This window comes from Anolis carolinensis, chromosome 5 (genome assembly GCF_035594765.1).
Source record: "Anolis carolinensis isolate JA03-04 chromosome 5, rAnoCar3.1.pri, whole genome shotgun sequence".
NCBI classification, from domain to species: Eukaryota; Metazoa; Chordata; class Lepidosauria; order Squamata; family Dactyloidae; genus Anolis; species Anolis carolinensis.
Genome location: NC_085845.1, coordinates 198,701,138 through 198,713,664, shown reverse-complemented (window position 1 = coordinate 198,713,664; position 12,527 = coordinate 198,701,138). Strand labels below are relative to the sequence as shown.

The 12,527-nt window shown below is 41.4% G+C and overlaps 1 protein-coding gene across 1 annotated transcript in view; it reads left to right on the top strand.

The window, feature by feature from the left end:
* Nucleotides 1-12,527, top strand: part of plxna4 (plexin A4) — a 612,214-nt gene that overhangs the window by 441,972 nt on the left and 157,715 nt on the right. The gene's annotated exons all lie outside the window — the stretch shown is intronic.

The window sequence follows — 12,527 nt, the reverse complement described above, 5'->3', positions numbered from 1 at the left end:
TAAGACAGTATCTTATATTAATTTTTGCTCCCAAAGATGCACTAGGTCTTATTTTCAGTGGATGTCTTATTTTTCCACAAAGAAGAATATTCCCATTTATGGCTGAATTTTTAAAAAAATGAAAATTTATTATCTACTGTACAGTAGTTGTCATCACAAACCAGCGTAACCAAACTGTGAATCCTTTCAAGAATTTCTATATTATATTTTATTGCTATACTGTTTTTAAATTACTGTTTTAAATTTCTGTTCGTATGTAAATTTATGTTGTTGTTGGGCTTGTCCCTGTGTAAGCTGCCCAGAGTCCCTTCTGGGAGATGGAGGTGGGATACAAGAATAAAGTTATTACAGTAGAGTCTCACTTATCCAACCTTCACTTATCCAATGTTCTGGATTATCCAACACATTTTTGTAGTCAATGTTTTCAATATATCGTGATATTTTGGTGCTAAATTCATAAATACAGTAATTACTACATAGCATTACTGCGTATTGAACTACTTTTTCTGCCAAATTTGTTGTCTAACATGATGTTTTGGTGCTTCATTTGTAAAATCATAACCTAATTTGATATTTTCCTTAATGCCTCCTTATTATCCAACATATTCGCTTATCCAACATTCTGCCGGCCCGTTTATGTTGGATAAGTGAGACTCTACTGTATTATATTATTATTATTTCTTGTTACTACCTTTATTTCCATGTACAACAATCTATGGTATGTACATTGACCGATCCTGCATGCTTCCAAACAAAAACTTTACTAGATCTTACTTTTGGGGGAGGCCTTATATTAAGCAATTCAGCAAAACCTCTACTAGGTCTTATTTTCTGGGGATGTCTTATTTTCGGGGAAACAGGGTATCATCAGACAACCCTCTACTGAGCTGCTTTTTTCCACTCGTGTGAGCTAATAAAGCCACATCAAGTGTGGCAATCTTTTGAAGAGAGGAAAACTTATCTCCCAACTGATCATTTTTGTTGCCATTTCCTTTCCCCCCTCCAGAATGTTTTGTCCCCATCCCAAAAGGAAAGGAAGGTTCTTTGAATGGAGCAACAGAGACAGGCCCCTGAATGCCTTTAAAGTCAGTACAGGTTGAACATCCCTTATCTGGAAATGTTAAATCCAAAATAATCCAAAATTGTCCACATGACTGGCTGAAATAGTGACACTTTGCTTCCTGATGCTTCAACATATGCAAATGTCATTTAATGCATAAAAATATTTAAAATATTGTGTATAAAATTATACACAGTATAAGGCAGGCATGGGCAAACTTCGGCCCTCCAGGTGTTTTGGACTTCAACTCCCACAATTCCTAACAGCCGGTGTTTTGAAGTCCAAAACACCTGGAGGGCCGAAGTTTGCCCATGCCTGGTATAGCTGTCTATGAAATGTAAATTAATTTGGTCCAATCTCCAAGATATCTCATTATGTACATATATTCCAGAATGCAGAAAAGGAAACCTGACATCCAAAATATTTCTAGTCCTAAACATTTCTGATAAAGCGTACTCTTGCTTTAGCTATTTATTCTTGCCTTCTTTGTTGTTAGTATTGTGTGCCTTCAAGTCACTTATGATTTATGGCAATTCAAAAGCAAAGTTTCTTGGCAAGATTTGTTCAAAGTGTTTGCCTTTGCCTTCCTCTGAAGGTGAAAGAGCGTGACATGTCCAAAGTCATCCATTTCATGGCTAAATAGGGATTTGGACCTTGATGTCCTGGCGTTCAATCCTGTAGTCCATCCACTATGCCATGTTGGCCCTCATATATTTTCCACACTGTATGATCATACAATTTGGAGACCATTTTAACTATTATGTCACCTTCATATGGAATATTGGGATTTGTAGTTTGGGAGGTATTTTAAATTCACTAACTGCTCTAGCACCTCAAGCTTTGGTTCGTAAACAGAAGCTAGATGGCCATCTGTCAGGAGGGCTTTGATTTTGTGTTCTTCCATGGCATAATAGGATTGGATTGGATGGTCCTTGGGGTCTCTTCCAACTCTGTAATTCTGTGATAAGGAATGAACAAGTCCTAAATGACCCTAATGCTAGTGTAAGTCACCCAAAGGATTCCAACAAGAGAGAATCTTTTGAGTGACTTACACTAGCATTAGGGTCATTTACACAAGCATTAAGTCATTTCTGTAGACTGGGGTGTAATAATGATAACCACAAGACAACAGCTAAATTTCACCATCAGGAGATGAAGCTGGGCTTCTACCTCCTCAGTAGCTAGAGAGTTTTACGAGGATTGAATGAAAAGTAATGCCTCCACCTTCGTAACTTCTCAACAAATGGCAGTCCTGATCTGCGGCAGGCCCTGGCTTGTTCAGTAGACTCTCATCTACAGTTCCATTTGGTGGGAAGCCTTAGCATTGAATGATTGTGTTGTTAAAGTGTGAAGTATGGAACCCTGCAGAGATGGTCGGTCAATGTGATTTAAGCAACGTGCAGTCACTGAATTCATGACAGCAGAAGGTGTCACCCCAAAGGAGATTTCTCAGAGAATGCAAGCTGTTTGTGGTGATTGTGTTGATGTGAGTCCTGTGCGTCCTTGGGCGAGTAAGTTTAAAGATGTTGAGGTGGGAATATCTGGTTTGCATGACAAACAAAGAGTTAGACGTCCTGTGACAGCAACCACCAAGTTTCACAAGCAAAAGGTTGAGAGCTTGATTCAGGATGATTGTCGTATCACTCAGAGAGAAATTTCAAGCATAATTGGCATTTCAGAAGAACGTGTGGGTCACATTATTGCTTTGCTTGTGCACGATGGGTCCTGTGAGGCACTGGTTGCAGAAACAGAGTGTCAACTTCTTCTGTGATGGCTTCGGAAAACTTATTCATCATTGGCAGAAATGTATCCAATTGTCTCATGATTATGTGGGAAAGGGAATAGTGTTAGTTAAAGACCACATTCTAAGGATTATTTTTGCATTTGATTTATTAAAATATTCCCATCCAAACCCAAGTAATGAAGGTGGAGGCATTACTTTTCATTCAACCCTCATATCTCCTTAGTTTTTCTGCCTCTTCACAATGCCTATGTAATCTTCTCCCCTACCACCATGCTGCCGTCTTCACTGCTTTATCCTACGCCGGTGTAATTGTGCCAAGAAATGGGATTGTAGCCTAGGCTGACAGACTACAATATCTTTCACATTGTGAAATGGAATATTCTTGTCTGCCCATTATTTGCTGGTGCGCTTTAATAGTACTGATAGACATAAATCAATACTGAAAATTACTTTTAGAATGGGGTGGGGAGGCTATAGGGTTGATATAACACCACGCTGTCAAAGTTATTAACTTCATGCTATTGATCGGTAATAGCAGGGTCAACTCTGAAATGGTGGTGTTAACTAAGCGAAAGAAATTTGAGATACCAGTACATTTTCAGATTTTTTAAAAAATAAAAAGGATGGCCAAATGACAAAGGATGTTCAGCCACGAGTTGAAGCCAATTTGCCCACACAGAATGGCAATCTGGCATCTTTGATGTTGGTTGCCTCTTGTGGTATTGCTTTAGAAGGGGCAATCATGTTTATTTATTTATTTATTTATTTGCAGTATTTATATTCCGACCTTCTCACCCCGAAGGGGACTCTGGGCGGATCACATTGACACATATAAGGCAAACATTCAATGCCATATAACATAGAACAGAGGCAGAGACAGACGCAGAGGAAATTTAACCTTCTCCATCTTCCAGCTTCCTGAGGGTATGCTTGATTCTGGCCACAGGAGGAGCAGCTGCTTCATCATCCATTGCGACACCACTTCCTCATTCCAACAGCAGCTGGGTGATTTTTATGGTGTCATAAATTAGCCTCCCCACATATAAGAGGTACCTAAATTTCCTACTTGATAGATGCAACTATCTTTCGGGTTGCTTAGGTCAATAACGAGCAGGGGCTATATTTTATTTTAATTGTTGGGTGCTTACCCCGACATGGGCTAGCCTCGAACTCATGACCTGAGTGATTTATTGCATCTGGCTGCTAACCAGCCTGCGCCAAAGCCCAGCCCCCAAGAAGGGAGTAATTTGTCTTAGACAATTTGACTACTTGTAATGTATTCATCTGGGCTCTGCTCCTCTGTGTTGGACCCTATTCATATTAGACCCCAGGCATCAATTGATCCTGATTGTGGATCATCCTTACTTGAAATAACCATTCCCCTTTCAGATCCAGCTGCTTAGACTATTAACCATGTGGACTTTCTCTTTGAATGAATGGTCTCAAAGTCTACCTTTCTCAGTATCCTATTTCTTCAGTGTGTTATTTTCCCCAGATTCCTGGCATCCATAGACCTTTTTCCTCTGCCACCAACTACATTGGTGTTGATAAGTATTGTAGCACATCAACCAGCCAACATCTCATTCCACTCCAGGGTGAGAGTAGGCTTCTATGTGGGCTCCATTCCTTGCTTTTGGTTTAGGACAAAATGTCGCACCTCAGGCTAGCTTCACCTTGCTAAAGACACCAAGCCACACACAGGAAGTAGTCTTTTGTAGTTTATTTAGAATAGGCAAAAGATAGTTCATAAAAGGGGAAAAGTTCAGTTCCAAAAGATAGGTACAAAACCAAGGTTGTAAGCAATAAGCCCATAGAAATATAGAGCATAAAACAAGGTCTTTTTCATGGAAGCCAAAAGTCCCAACAAACAGAATATACCCACAAGATATTACTGGAAAGCAAACTTGGCTCAGGAAAGCAGACTTGCTTTTAGATCAAGTGATGGAGTTGCATTGACAAAGAGCTCTCTGCAAACAGACTGTTTTAAAAGCATGACATAAAGGTGTTTCTTTGCTCTTTGAACTCTCGTTTATTGGCTATGCGAAGGCTTCTCCGCAACCCTCTAAATTCCAGTCTTGTAGCCCGATCAAGTTCCCCAGAGTTAAGGCCACTGAGCTCATTATCAGGTGGCAAAGCGCTATCCTCCCTTTCTACGCCCTGCACCTGAAATTCCTCGTTAGAAACAACATCATGATTTATTCTCATAGGAACAACTCCCTGCTCTTCATTTCCCATAGCTAGAACGCTGCTATAATTCCCAGCATCAGAGTCATCCTCAAATTCATCCTGAATCCCATCATTAAGCACATATAAGCCAGAATCTTCATCAGATTCATGCAAAGGCACATCAGAGTCACACAAAGGCAAAGGCTGAGCTACAACACATAACACATTCCTATCTTCTTGCTTGCTGAATCTTTTAGGCCTGTCTTCTTTCTTAGAAAAATGTTCAAGGAAGGAGTTTGACTCATTTCCATCCTCAACTGAGTAACAGGAGGTTGGCAGAAGGGAGGGGGGCACCGTTGTACCCGGCAAGGGAATCTGGAGAAATGCAAGAAATGCTTACATTAGCGCATAAAGCTGAAGGTCAACACTATCCACATCTCAACATTTTATGGTGTTCCTCTCTTGCAAACCCTGGGGAAAGAGTTGGAAATGTCAAAACATGGCTGGGAGTGACCTTAAACTTTACAATGCAGTTGGAGTGGGGGTCTCTAAGAATCTGCATTTCCTGCAGGAAAATGAAAAGAAGGGCAGATTTCAGACTTCCCATTTCTAGCCTCCTCATTTGCTTATGGATTCTTCACATTTCTCCCTCCCCGCTTTCCTTCAGTCTCATTTCCTCAGGTTATAAACTGAGGAGGATTTCTAGAGAGACAAAAATTGACCTTATGCTGATGATTACAGATGGGCAGAAATCGGCTTGAAAGGAACATCTCTGGAAGTCTGCATTGTGCACACATGACAAAATCATATCCAGTGGCAACATCTGTCAATTCAACAGGAACACAGCATGCCATTGACAAAAAGGACACATGGAGGTTTTCTCCCAGAGGCCTGGCATTTATTCATTTTCTTCAAACATGGGTGGGAAGACCTCAAAATTGTGGCATCTGGTTTGTTTTTATGTTCAAATACTGGGGTTTAGCAAACCAGTGAGAGCTAGTATGGTGTAGCTGGTTAGTTCAGTTTACTTCAGGTATAGACCAGAATATGAAGTAGTGTTTGGAGCAATGGATTGTGATTCTGGAGATCGGGGTTCAGATCCCTGTTTGGTCATGGAAGTCTAGTGGGTGACCTTCAGCAAGTTATTATCTCCAACCCAGAACAAGGTAAAAAGAGAAATTAAGTGGTGTTATGGTTTGAGCATTGGACTACAACTCTGGAGACAGGTCTCAAATCTCTCCTCATCCATGCAAACCCAACTTGGGGTTGTTGGACTGGATGGCCCTTGTGTTCTTTTCCAACATTATGATCCTATAAATCTTGGTGACCTTAAGCAAGATACATATTCTCAGCCCCAGGAAACCCCATAACAAATTCACCTTATGGTCACCATAACTTAAGGATGACATGACAGCAAGTAACAACAATGAACAGCAAAGCAAAGCTAGACAAAATGGTAGCACAAAGTGGATTCAGTTGTTTACCAGACAGTTATGGAAAGTGGGGACAAAATAAGGGCATTGCCCCCCTGCAAAAAGAAAATCTGTCATCTCAAATGGAATCTTTTTCTTCACTCCCCAAAATTCCAGTATTGTAATGTAATTTAAAATTTCAGTTGAGCATTTAGACTCTTTCATGCTACACAATAGCAGTCCTTGCATTACTATTTAACTTCCATGGTTCCATTCTGTGGAATACTAGGGTTTCTAGTTTGGTGAGGCACTAGTGTTCTCTGGCAGGAAATTTGAAAGACTTCTCTCTCCACTGCCAGTTCCACAACTCCATAAGATGAAACCATGCAGTTAAAGTGGAATTGTAGAATGGTGTGAAAGGGCCCTTAGAAATGCAATCTAGCCATCCATAAGAAAGGGGAAAACAAGATTGTCAAGGGAATACAAACACAGCAAAGATAGGTTTTCTAGGCATTAATGGTTTTCAATTACTTTCTTTATCTTCAGTGCTATAAATTTGGTGACTGAAGGAAAAAAAATCATTGGGGACTAGAATGCTTCTTTGGAGTATAATGGGACATTGGTATCTGCTGGGTCTTGGTTCATTCTCCATAGATGCCAAAACCCATGGAAGAAAAGTCCCTGTATGTACCTGGTCTCATCTAAAGTACCATGTTCAGTTCTGAGTGCCTCATTATAAAAAAGATATAACTTCATTTGACAAGTTCAAAGAAGGGCAACAAGATTGATATGAAGTATGGAGGCGGTGCTGAAGGACTTGAGCATCTTCAGTCTGGTGAAGAGAAGACCAAGGATGTGGCATGATTCCATCCCTGAAATGCCACTTCAGATGGACAGGTCTAATGGATTTAAGGGACAGGAGGATCGGTTGTGATTGAATATTAGAATGAACTTCCTGGTAGCAATGGTAGTTCGGCAATGGAACCAATTGCTTAATGTAGTGACAAGGTCTCTGGATGTCTTCAAAAAGAAATTAGATGGTATCTGTCAGGATGCTTTGCTCAGTGGATCTCAACCTGTGGGTCTCCAAATGTTTTGGCCTTCAACTCTCAGAAATCTTAACAGCTGGAAAATTGGCTAAGATTTCTGGGAGTTGTAGGCCAAAACACCTGTGGACCCACAGATTGAGAACCATTGCTCTAGCTGGTGATCCTCTATTGAGCAAGATATTGGATCTGATGGCCCATAAAGTCCTTTCTGACTCTATGATTCTATAAAATTGTTCCCCATTCCCTACCCAGTTGCTCACCCCCATGGATTACAACTTTTGGTGTCAATTTTGGCTAGAGAATTTAGGGAAATCCATCCAAGCTCTGGGTTGAACAGATAGGGAAAGAGACAGATAAGCAGGAGTGGAGTTGTAGTTATTTTCAATCCAGCCCCAACAAAAATAATAGCAGATTATGTATGCTTGAGAGCCAGTCATTGCTTTGGCTCAGACGATTGACCAGCTTTCTGTAATCAAAGCACGTTGTTTGCTTGGCTTTGGTCAGAGTGATAAAATCACTTCTTTCCTCCCTGGCTGAAAGGCCAGGCTCTGCAAGGGAAAGGCATGAAGAAAGACACAAAAAAGAAAAAGAAACTCCGGCCTCATTTCCCTCCTACGCTTTCAGGTCCAGAGTGTCTGGCTTCCTCATCAAAGGGCATGAAGGATGCCTGATTTGGAGCAGAGATAAATTTCCTGAAACACTTAGCTGGCATGGTTCTTTGATGCAACTTGGCTTTCTTCACCTTGCACAAACCTTCTCTGTCCACTTACTCTTGTACATTGATACACATATCCTAGAGTCTGGAAAATTTGCCTATTTTTTTTTTTACTCTGCCTCCCAGAATCATCTAGTCAAGATGTGAACCCTCAACTATTTCAATTACGAGGATCAGTACGTCTGATACTTGTACTAGATCCTATCCAATCCTGGAAGCTGAACAGGGTCAGCCTTGGTTAGTATTTGCATGGGGGCCACCAAAGAATCCAGGTACTGTGGGCTCTATTTCATGGGAAGGAACTTGGAAAGCTACCTCTGAGTTTTCCTTGCCAAGGAAAATGCTATAAAATTCATGGGGAATGTCAACAGAGAGTTGAAAGCATATGACCATGTGCATATATGGTCAGGCTGCGCCACAGCCCGACCATGGGCCGGGCTGTGGCGCAGGCTGGTGAGCAGCCAGCTGCAACAAATTACTCTGACCAAGTGGTCATGAGTTCGAGGCCAGCTCAGAGCCTGTGTTTGTCTCTGTCTCTGTTCTATGTTAAGGCATTGAATGTTTGCCTTATATGTGTGCAATGTGATCCGCCCTGAGTCCCCTTCAGGGTGAGAAGGGTGGAATATAAATACTGTAAATAAATATAAACTCATAGTTGTGTTTCTATTTTATTATGCACTAGCTTGGGGACCCAGCGGTGCTCGGGTTATTCAGTTGTACTGCTTGCTATGTGCCATAGGATAAGGTTAAGGGAGAGTAAAGCTCCAAAAGTCAGTTTCAAATATAGTCTTGAGATATAAGTCTGGAGCTTAGCAGGAATAAACAACATCCAAACATGACAAAATCCAAGAAACATGGGTACATGGGCTGCAACATAATCCAAAGCACAGCAGGGAAACTGGAACTTGCTTCTCCGGTAGCAAGAAAGTTGCTTTGACAACAGCTTTTTCCCAAAGCACCCCTTTTAACACTCTCTGCCAAACATGAAAGCATTTCTCTGCCCTCTCACCTCCCCGTCTGTTTGCAATTCTCACACTACCTGTACCTTCAATTCCAAACGCTCAGCTCTATCTAAGGAGCCCATCCCATCAAGGTCAGCTTGCTCGTTATGTTGCTGAGGCTCATTATTAAGCTGGGGATTTTCCATCCTCCCTTCCCCCGTTCCCATGTCAGTGTGCACCTGGATGGCTTCAGTGGGTTCAGGGTCATCAACTCCAGCCCTCCCTGTGGGAAACTGAACTTGTACCCTCTGTTCCTCATCTTCCAAAACTACAGGCTTTTCAGGAAGATTCTGAACCTGAATCCCTCTTTCCTCATCAGAGTCAATCCTAGATCTACGCTGAATCACAACACCTGGAATGTCCTGGGAGGGAGTGACTTGGTGGCTCCTCAGCACTGGGAACTATAGTCTGTTCGTGGAAGTCAGAGGCTGTCTGTGCGAACCGACACCCGTGCCATATACACATATACAAATTTTCACTTTTATTATGTGTATAGATTAAACCTGCTCTTTACTTTTTCTCAGAGGGATGGGGTGGGGAAACCATACCTGTTTCACCCCTTTCAGTGGTATTCCTTGTTGGGATTTTGTACCTACTAAATAAATGTCCCTATTTAGAGGTTGCACCATGCAAATGTTCCTGGTTGCCAACTTTATTATGAAACTGACCACCTCAATCTTGCCCAGAGAGATGGCTGCTACCTCAGACTGGCCACCTTGGCTGCTGCAGCTTGAACAGGAGGGATGCTAGATTAAATCGGAAAGTCACTGCCAATGAGAGGGATTATCAGTAAGGGATGAGGTGCTGTGCAGAACAGAAGGGAAAACAGAGCAGACAGGAGGCAGGATGCGGCTATGTGTCTCTTGCGGCTTCCAGAGGATCTTATTAGAAAAGTCATTTCCCGGGCTTGTTTTTAATCTATTCAGCTCACATGCTTCCTCTTTCTCCTCATTCGGTTGCCCAGCTTTTAACTCAATTCTCTCCTGTGAATTGTATTTCTGTAGTGGATATTGGCAGTCCACTGCACAGCCTTATTTGTCATGCTTTTTGAGGTGATGTCTTTCAGACACTGAAAGGCATTAAAATGAAGTTCAGTAAGTATTGTAATATTTAGAAGGGAAGCCTTGATCCCAAGGCCTAAACTGGCCCAAAGTTGGATACACATTTGGACCATTAAGTATCTGGAAAATGGTCTGGCCGCCTACAGATTTAGAAACTAGAGTGAATCTAGAGGTGACCAAATTGATCAATGGGAAGGAAACCATGAATCCGTATAAGGAATGCCTTAGAGAGATGGGTATGTTTAGCCTAGAGAAGAGAAGGTTGAGAGATGATGTAATAGTTTAAATATTGGAAAAGATAAAGTAACCTTTAGCAAGCTTCTGCTCCAAAGACTAGAACATGGAGCAATAGATTCAAACTACAAGAAAAAAGAATCTACCTAAGCATTAGAAAAAAAATTCTCAGGTAGTAAGAGATATTTCCAAGAATGGAATACACTATATTCCACTCTTGGAAAGCATGGCGGAGTCTCCTTCTTTGGAAGTTCCAAATGCTGGTTGACCATCTGTCAGGAGTACTTCTCCTTCCTGGACCGAATGGCCTTTGTGATCTTATCCATCAAACTCTAAGACTGAGATCTGTTGAGGGTTTCATCTCTCTCTTCCACCAAGGGTGCATTATGGAAAGACAGGAGGAAGATGCGAGGCCTTCTACTTATCCCACTGCTATGACATCAAATGTAGGGACTTTCTAGATGCCCTCAGGTTCCTGGTGAAGACTTTATGCATGCAATCCCACTTTTGAACCCCATGGCCTTAGAACAGTGGTTCTGGTTCTCAACCTGGGATTCCCAGATGTTTTTGGCCTACAACTCCCAGAAATCCCAGCCAGTTGACAAGCTGTTAGGATTTCTGGGAACTGAAGAGCAAAACATCTGGGGACCCACAGGTTGAGAGCCACTGATGTAGAGAAAGAAGACGAAAATGCCTACCTTGCCCCAAAGCAAGAAGCAGGATATAAATATCACCACACCACTAATAATAATAATAATAATCATCATCATCATCATCATCATCATCATCATCATCATCAGCTGATGACCCAAAATGCAGACTGTGCAAGGAAGCTGACAAAACCATTGATCATATCCTCAGCTGCTGTAAGAAAATTGCACAGACTGACTACAAACAGAGGCACAACTATATGGCCCAAATGATTCATTGGAGACTGATAAACTTTATCCAGGCTGATAAAGTTCTGGAACACAACACACCAGACATCACAGTTCTGTAAAAGAAAAAGGTTTGGATCATTGATGTTGCCATCCCAGGTGACAGTCGCATTGATGAAAAACAACAGAACTTCAAAGACTCTGGCAGAAACCAGTACAAGTGGTCCTGGTGGTGATTGGCACACTGGGTGTCATGCCAAAAGATCTCAGCCGGCATTTGGAAACAATAGGCATTGACAAAATTACAATCTGCCAACTGCAAAAGACCACCCTACTGGGATCTGCGCGAGTCATCCAAAAATACATCACACAGTCCTAGACACTTGGGAAGTGTTTGATTTGTGATTTTGTGATACTAAATCCAGCATGTCTACCTTGTTTGCTGTGTCATACAATAATAATAATAGTTCATATCTGATCTCAAGCATTCCAATAATTCTTATGCACTGCTCTCAGAGGGACAAATGTATATGCAAAAAAATGTATTGAAGAAAATTTCACCACACAGATCAAATGATGTGATTAAATCATCTGAAATTTTACTGATCTTAATTTGTTAACTCTAACTTGCATATTTCACTCATATATTTAAGTAGGTATGGACAAACATTCAACAGTATTTTTTTAAAGGCCATAGGGCCATTTTTGAGAGTGGAGAAACCCCCATGAGACTATTCCTGAACTCAGGGGAATCTTCACAGTTTGGGAGTTATTCTGCTCTTAGGTGGCTCTTTCTGATGGATATGAACTTGGGCAAATCATCCATTTTCTGTCAATGTCCCTGATGCATATTATCCCACTGACCTTCTGGGTTTGCATCTGTGTTATGTACCTGACTGCCTACATTTGGCATTCCTCCTGCGATTTAGGCCAGATGCTCCCAGAACTTCGAAAGCAAAACTTCAAAGTTTGGAAGAGAGTGAATCATTATACTGCATTTAGAGTCGATTTTAATGGGGGACAATGCTGCCTCTAGTATTCGGAGACTCAAGTGAAGTCACCCTTTGAAGGTTTATTACATTAGCATAATGGATTATAATTAGCTAACTGTTGGAGTTGTCCTTTTATATTAACCCCATGACCCACTAAGCATATGGGTTATGAAATGAAAGCCATCATTGCTTCCTCCTTCAGGAAATATCAGCCA